Below are 7,532 nucleotides of genomic sequence, written 5' to 3'. Positions count from 1 at the left end.
AAGGTTATATTGCGACGGGGAAAGGGGGGGGGGATAGAGCCACTTGTTAATTGTTTCTTGTTCACAAAAGCACTCATAAAAAAATTGCTCCAGGGGCTGTTTCACAATGTTACAGACTAAGCGGTGATGAGCGAATGAACGAACTAACTTACTAATTATGTAAACAACCAATTACGTAACTAACTTACTCAGTACTACGTACATGTATACAACTATATAACGAATTAACTTGCTACCTATCTTACTCACTTACCAACCAACCAACCAAACGATCAGCTTAAAATGTATTAACTAACTTACTAACTGACGGTTGTATATAATAGAAACATATTTTGATACTGTACCGATGCTGCAATTGGTCCCACTTTGGATCTAATTCTGTCCAAAACAATAATCCGGATAGGTTGAAATAAACTTTTTTTTAGAATGTCAAGATTTATAGGATTTCCAGGTACAAACGGTGTACTCACATGAGTTTTACTTTTTATGTAGAAAGTGTCAATACAATTCCGACATCGGAGGTGTAAAGTAAAATGTTGCCTTCGGACCACGTAACATGAGCGTTTTACTAGAATTCATACCCTACTTGTAATTGTTTTTAAAGACGATTTTTGGAAATAACTCCGTCGGGTTTGTATGTGTTGTTAAAGAGTGAATACCCTTGCTTTTCCTCTGACAAATAACTTCACACATGCTCCTGTCCACGTGTTTTCGACACACCCCTCGCTAGTGATTGGCCCCTCCAATGTTTGTCCGAGTAAAAAGCAAGGGCATTCACTCTTTTACAACCCATACAAACCTGATAGAATTTTTTTTTAAATCGTCTATTTTGTATCATCTCCATTCTATGAAGACAATTCTTAAGTAAGCCAAGTCTGCGTCTCACTTCAACTTCCCATCCGAGATGCCAGTGACACACAGCAAGATTTGATGACAACGAACCAACGCAGTCGACACCAAGAAAATGAATGATCTTGTGGGTAGTCCCGCCGTTGGTATACCGTAAAGCAATTAATACTTTGGTGACCCGAAGATCACACCCAGTGACACAGACAGTCTCATGCCGGACTGCTTAAAAAAACATCAACCAAAGAAAACTCTAACCGAGTTGCAGATTGATGAAACTAGAAAGATAAGAGGAAAAACTTGGCAACCTGGTATTACGGACTTGTATCTTTCTGAGTACATATACAGTAGTCTTTCTTTATTTGGTGTTTAACGTCGTTTTCAACCGCGAAGGTTATATCGCGACGAGGGAAAGGGGGGAGATGGGATAGGGGAAAGGGGGGAGATGGGATAGGGGAAAGGGGGAGATGGGATAGAGCCACTTGTTAAGTGTTTCTTGTTCACAAAAGCACTAATCAAAAAATTGCTCCAGGGGCTTGCAACGTAGTACAATATATGACCTTACTGGGAGAATGCAAGTTTCCAGTACAAAGGACTAAACATTTCTTACATACTGCTTGACTAAAATCTTTACAAACATTGACTATATTCTATACAAGAACCACTTAACAAGGGTAATAAGTGAAGAATTTTATGGGTGAGAAAAGGAAAGTAAAAGGACTTTGGGGAGGCAGAAATAGAGAAGAAACAAGAAAAAGATCCTAATTAGGTTCACGGCATCGAGAGTGATGCGACCTTCTCTCAGAAGTTAGTAGAGAAGGCTCCCCCATCCACCACCCGGGGGACGCGCCTCTACGCCAATTAGGGGGCGCGAGGACATATACAGTAGTACGAATATGCAAAAGTATAGAATATAGACAGACAATACCAAAACTAACAGCTTAGGGGTCTGTTACATCATGCAGAAAAGTTGAATACAACTATAGCTAACACAAACGATGTAAATAAACATTTGCATGCAACACAACTATTGATAATGTTACAGTGGACCACTTTCCCCCCTTTAATATCGTCACAAATGCACACAAAAAGCATGTCTTAAACGGGTGCAATTCTTGACATGGAGGTGAATTTACAGACCTTAGGAAGAGAATATCCGGGGGGAAAACAAGGTCTTACATTGGAGCAAGTCTAAAATCGGGTGTGTGTGTGTGTGGGGGGGGGTTATTACAAGAGGGGTAGAAGGAGCTGGTTGATAAACCAGGGACCTGTCCACCTGAAACTTGGTCGACGCCAGCTCAGTAGGTACTGATTTAGAAACTAGAGACACAATTATGCTTTAAAAAACAAGTTGGTCGTTTTTGGTTTGCCACTTAACTCATCGTCTCCCAGGTACGGATATATCCGTACCCATCCATATTGCTCTATCTGACCTGGTACGGATATATCCATACACAGTCACTTCGGTCGCTTCCTGTAACGGCGATCTAACGCCTGCATTCCAGCGTGTTGATACAGTTACTACACAGTTACTGCAATTCTGAGTGACCTGCTGCAGCACAGCTTGTCTCGGCTAAACAAAAAAAACTTGGTTAACATAGGTGGGGTAGAAAGTGTTGACAAATTAATTAACTTTTGAAGATTGACAAGACAGAACTCATTGAGAGCTATAGTGTCATGAAGTGGTATATATGTAATAAGAGAGTTATTTTTACTCATGCGTGTTCTGCCCTATCTAACTCCTTTCACTCTAATTTAATACACTCCACACACAGAATTTGGAGGATACAGACTTATCAATTTATCCTCACAAAAGCAATACAATCTTCACATCAAATAAACAGAAATACACTTTTCCAGTTACAACCGTTCAATTCACACAGTGATATGGTAATCACTGTATACATGGGATTATAAAATTATGTTATAATAATCTTTCATTAACCATACTATCTCAGTATTAGGTTATTCCACAAGAGCGGATGTTGACACACACTCACGAGTTCGTAATTCTCACTGCATGCTGTCCTTTACACACTCAGTTGTGCCACTGAAATCCATGTAGATGCTGTTATCCATATCTCACGTTCCTCCCCGAGAAACACTCCTTCGCCCTCAGCGAAGAGTACCGGTTGTCTCAACGACCAGTGTTGATGGGGACTCCACCGTCCATCCATCTTCGCCGATGTGGCTTCTTATCCTGACATCGTCACGAACTCTCCAGAGTGGGTTCCAACCCCCGGACACCGTCATGGAAACTCCTAAAGAATTAACCCAAGTCTTAATACAACATTCTCTTAAACCATCTCTTCTTTCTAAACAGTCGTGTATCATCTCTCGTTCATTCTACATTCACAACTAAACATTACACAAACTTCTGACATCATTCCATGTATGTCATTCCGTCCACTGTGACAATCAATATCCAAGCTATACTTAACCCATGGATCACTTAATCCATTAATGACACTACCATACATAGCATCAACATCTTAACATAACATAAATGCGTAACAATATTTATGTTCAAGAAATTACTCACCAAAAACGCAATACAATCTCAACGAGAATCCTCTTAAAAACTTCACACTAGAATTTAGTGCACTTTGCATTACATTCCAGCTATGTATTCAAGCTTTAATATTATACAACATAATAAATCATTTACCTTAAGAGACCTGTCTCCAGAAGGAGTGCTTGTTCCCCGAACAAGACCGACACGCGCTAACCAACCTCCTCGGTTCTGAGTTTTAGACGCTGTGAATCTCCCAGTTCAAAACCAGCTATATCTTTCAAACTCGTAAACACAATTCTGTTAAAGCTATTTCCTCGTGAATCACACGAAACCCGTGATATCGCTTCTAACCTGTCTACGCATCACAATCCATTCTATAGGGAGGTTAAAATCACGACGTGTTGACAACGCCCAACCTATCTTCAACTACCTTACTCACATCTTTGTGACATATAGTAAGCAGGGGCGGATCAGTTCATTTTATGGGGGGGGGGGGGGGGTTTCCAAAAGTATATTGTGAAGATATGGGTGTGAAGGCGCAAAGCGCCGAGCCGACGGCGCAAAGCGCCTAGCTTGCTTGGGGGGTCCGGGGGCATGCCCCCCCGGAAAATTTTGAAAAAAAGGATGCAAAATGGTGCAATCTGGTGCATTCTGAGGATGATCATTACCAGTTTCCGGCAGCGGATTTTGTCACTGATTAATACATTAAAAAAAAAACACATTTTTTTTTTGGGGGGGGGGTGGGGGGGGTTTCCGGAAACCCCAGAACCCCCCCCTCGTCCGCCCCTGGTAAGACACGCTACCTCAGCCACTGTCGCAGCTAGCTGATTTCCGCAGGATTCTGCAAGACCACCTCTCCTCCACTTGGCCACATACCAAACTTGAACAGTATGGGTGCGCTCTGCATTCATTTAGAACACTGGGAACTTTTTGACAAAGTTGATTTCGCAAAAGCCACTGGTGGATTTTTATGAAATTAATTCAGGAAAACAAATTCAACTCACCAAAACCAAGCAGTTCGGGTGTTGATTTTGGTATTAGTCCAAGTGGAAGACGGTTTTTATACCACATTAAAGCCAGGGCAGATCTGAGACGTTGATCTGAACTGTTTACGCGAGAAGAAGTGTGCTTTTAAAGAAGAGGAAGGAAGATAATGAATAAAAATTGTATCATGCAGCGGCCGTGTCAGCATTATCAGGTTATCAGAATGTACGAGCAAGGAACTGGAAAGACACTCTGACTTCTTCTTTATCACAAACAAGTGCATGCTGTCCGCTGTAAATATTCCAAGGTCCGATATTTCTTAAGTTTTTGAAAATGTGTGGGGCTGTGTGTGTGTGTGTGTGTGTGTGTGTGTGTGTGTGTGTGTCAGTGTGTGTGTGTGTGTGTGTCTTCTGTCTGTCTGTCTGTGTTTACCCTCTCTGTCTCTCCCTCTATGTCTCTCTGTCTCAAACACTAACAATATTGTTGAATTTAATGAGTGATTATTATGTAAAACTGTGAATGCGATTACTGTTATTTTTACCACTATTGTAAGAGGCTGCTGTGGCCTTAGAAAATTAACAAGTCGCGTAAGGCGAAATAACAACATTTAGTCAAGCTGTCGAACTCCCAGAATGAAACTGAACGCACTGCATTTTTTTACCAAGACCGCATACTCGTAGTTTCGTCAGTCTACCGCTCGTGGCAAAGGCAGTGAAATCGACAAGCGGTAATGGTCGCGCTGAGTAGGATAACACGCTTTTCTGTATCTCTATTCTTTTTAGTGTACTTCTTCTTCTTCTTCTTCTTCTGCGTTCGTGGGCTGAAACTCCCCCGTACACTCGTGTTTTTTGCACGAGTGGAATTTTACGTGTATGACCGTTTTTTAACCCGCCATTTAGGCAGCCATATGCCGTTTTCGGAGGAAGCATGCTGGGTATTTTCGTGTTTCTATAACCCACCGAACTCTGACATGGATAGGATCTTTTTCGTGCGCACTTGGTCTTGTGCTTGCGTGTACACACGGGAGTGTTCGGACACCGAGGAGAGTCTGCACACAAAGTTTTAGCGTACTGAGTTTGTTTTTAATCCAAACATATCATATCTATATGATTTTGGAATCAAGGACCGACACGGAATAAGATGAAATTGTTTCTAAATCGATTTCGGACAATTAATTTTAATCATAATTTTCATATTTTTAATTTTCAGAGCTTGTTTTTAATCCAAATATAACATATGTATATGTTTTTGGAATCAGAAAATGACGAAGAATAAGATGAAATTGTTTTTGGATCGTTTAAAAAACAAACATTTTAATGACAAGTTTCCGATTTTTAATGACCAAATTCATTAATTATTTTTTAAGCCACCAAGCTGAAATGCAATACCAAAGTCCGGCCTTCGTCGAAAATTGCTTGGCCAAAATTTCAATCAATTTGATTAAAAAATGAGGGTGTGACAGTGCCGCCTCAACTTTTACAAAAAGCCGGATATGACGTCATCAAAGGCATTTATACAAAAAATTAAAAAAAGTCCGGGGATATCATTCCCAGGAACTCTCATGTTCTCAGGAACTGTCAAATTTCATAAATATCGGTCTAGTAGTTTAGTCTGAATCGCTCTACACACACACACACACGCACATACACACACACACACACACAGACCCTCGTCTCGATTCCCCCTTTATGTTATTGACTAAATGTAAAAATGTGTTCTGTCTCACACACACACACACACACACACACACACACACAGACACACACACACTATCTTTTTCTCCCCCCCCTCCCCCCATCTCTTTCGTTCTGCCGCCGCTTTGCCCCTGAAACTGTGAAGGTCGCAAGACATCGCACAGGCACGAGGCATTGTTATTTTCACAGCGACTGCTGTCCCAGGTTTTGATGCAGCAGGTGGTACGGGTATATCTTTTTACTAGAGATAGTAGTAATTACACCTTTTTATAGAGGTTTTCTGGAAAATGTAACCTCAGCAAATCCAGATCACATTATCTGTGCTGTCACACATGTAGTCATAAACTCGAACATGATCCGTAACCATGCTTAATAATTGAATCGATGTACACCACCGGGACAACCTATGTTTGGCCTGTCTGAAAACACCTCCGCGTGAGGGGTTTTGCTGCCAGCGCGGTGAAAAAATAGAAGGAACATTTTCTCTGCCTGCGCGGCAGCAAGCAGGATACATGTCTCTGAACTGTGTAGGTCGGTGACTGAGCGGTTTTGTTATAATGCAAACTCTCTGCGTTCGAACATTTATTTGAAGGTATTCTTTGCGTTTATTGTCATCATTTCAATCCACAGTGTGCCGTTCTTGGGGCGATTTGAGACCCTTTTTACATTTAGTCAAGTTTTGACTAAATGTTTTAACGTAGAGGGGGGAATCGAGACAAGGGTCGTGGTGTATGTGTGTCTGTGTGTGTCTGTGTCTGTATGTGTGTGTGTGTGTAGAGCGATTCAGAGAAAACTACTAGACCGATCTTCATGAAACTTGACATGAGAGATCCTGAGTATGGTATCTCCAGGCAATTTTGGTCATATTTTTGATAAATGTCTTTGATGACGTCATATCCGGGTTTTCGTGAAAGTTGAGGCGGCACTGTCACGCTCTCATGTTTGGTTTAAACAGTGTTTATTCAACAACTCTCACGTTACAACCAAATTGGTTGAAATTTTGGTCAAGTTATCTTCGACGAAGCCCGGACTTTGGTATTGCATTTCAGCTTGGAGGCTTACAAATTAATTAATGAGTTTGCTCATTTAAGTTGTCATTAAAATCGATTTTTTGCAAACAGATTTAAAATTGATTGCATCGTATTCTTCATCACATTCTGAATCTAAAAATATAATACATATGTCATGTTTACTCTTAAAATGTGATCACAATTAATTACGATTAAAATTTAAGAAATCGATCCAAAAATGATTTCATCTTATTCTTTATCATTTCCTGATTCCAAAAACATATAGATGAGGGCCCCAAAGGGTTTAAAATCGTGATCGTGATTGGCGGTTTTTTACCTTTCTGTGACCGTGATTGCCGAAATTTCCATTTCTGTGATCGTGATGGGACTTTGCCCGTGATCCGTGATGACAACAAAATCAAGTATCGTGATCGTGATCGTCATTTGTTTTCGTGATCGTGATGGGCATTATTGCCAAGCATT

General features: G+C 40.8%; 1 long non-coding RNA gene across 1 annotated transcript; it reads right to left on the bottom strand.

Moving 5' to 3' along the window:
- Nucleotides 1-2,623: 2,623 nt before the first annotated feature.
- Nucleotides 2,624-3,661, bottom strand: LOC138963596 (uncharacterized). Its single transcript, XR_011454874.1, has 2 exons — nt 3,515-3,661; nt 2,624-3,107 (listed from the first exon to the last, which is right to left on the bottom strand). It is a non-coding gene; the product is annotated as an uncharacterized lncRNA (long non-coding RNA).
- Nucleotides 3,662-7,532: the final 3,871 nt, after the last annotated feature.

Source organism: Littorina saxatilis, linkage group LG4 (genome assembly GCF_037325665.1).
Source record: "Littorina saxatilis isolate snail1 linkage group LG4, US_GU_Lsax_2.0, whole genome shotgun sequence".
Taxonomy (NCBI): Eukaryota; Metazoa; Mollusca; class Gastropoda; order Littorinimorpha; family Littorinidae; genus Littorina; species Littorina saxatilis.
Note: the sequence above shows the minus strand (reverse complement) of the source record. Positions and strands in the feature narration are given on the sequence as shown.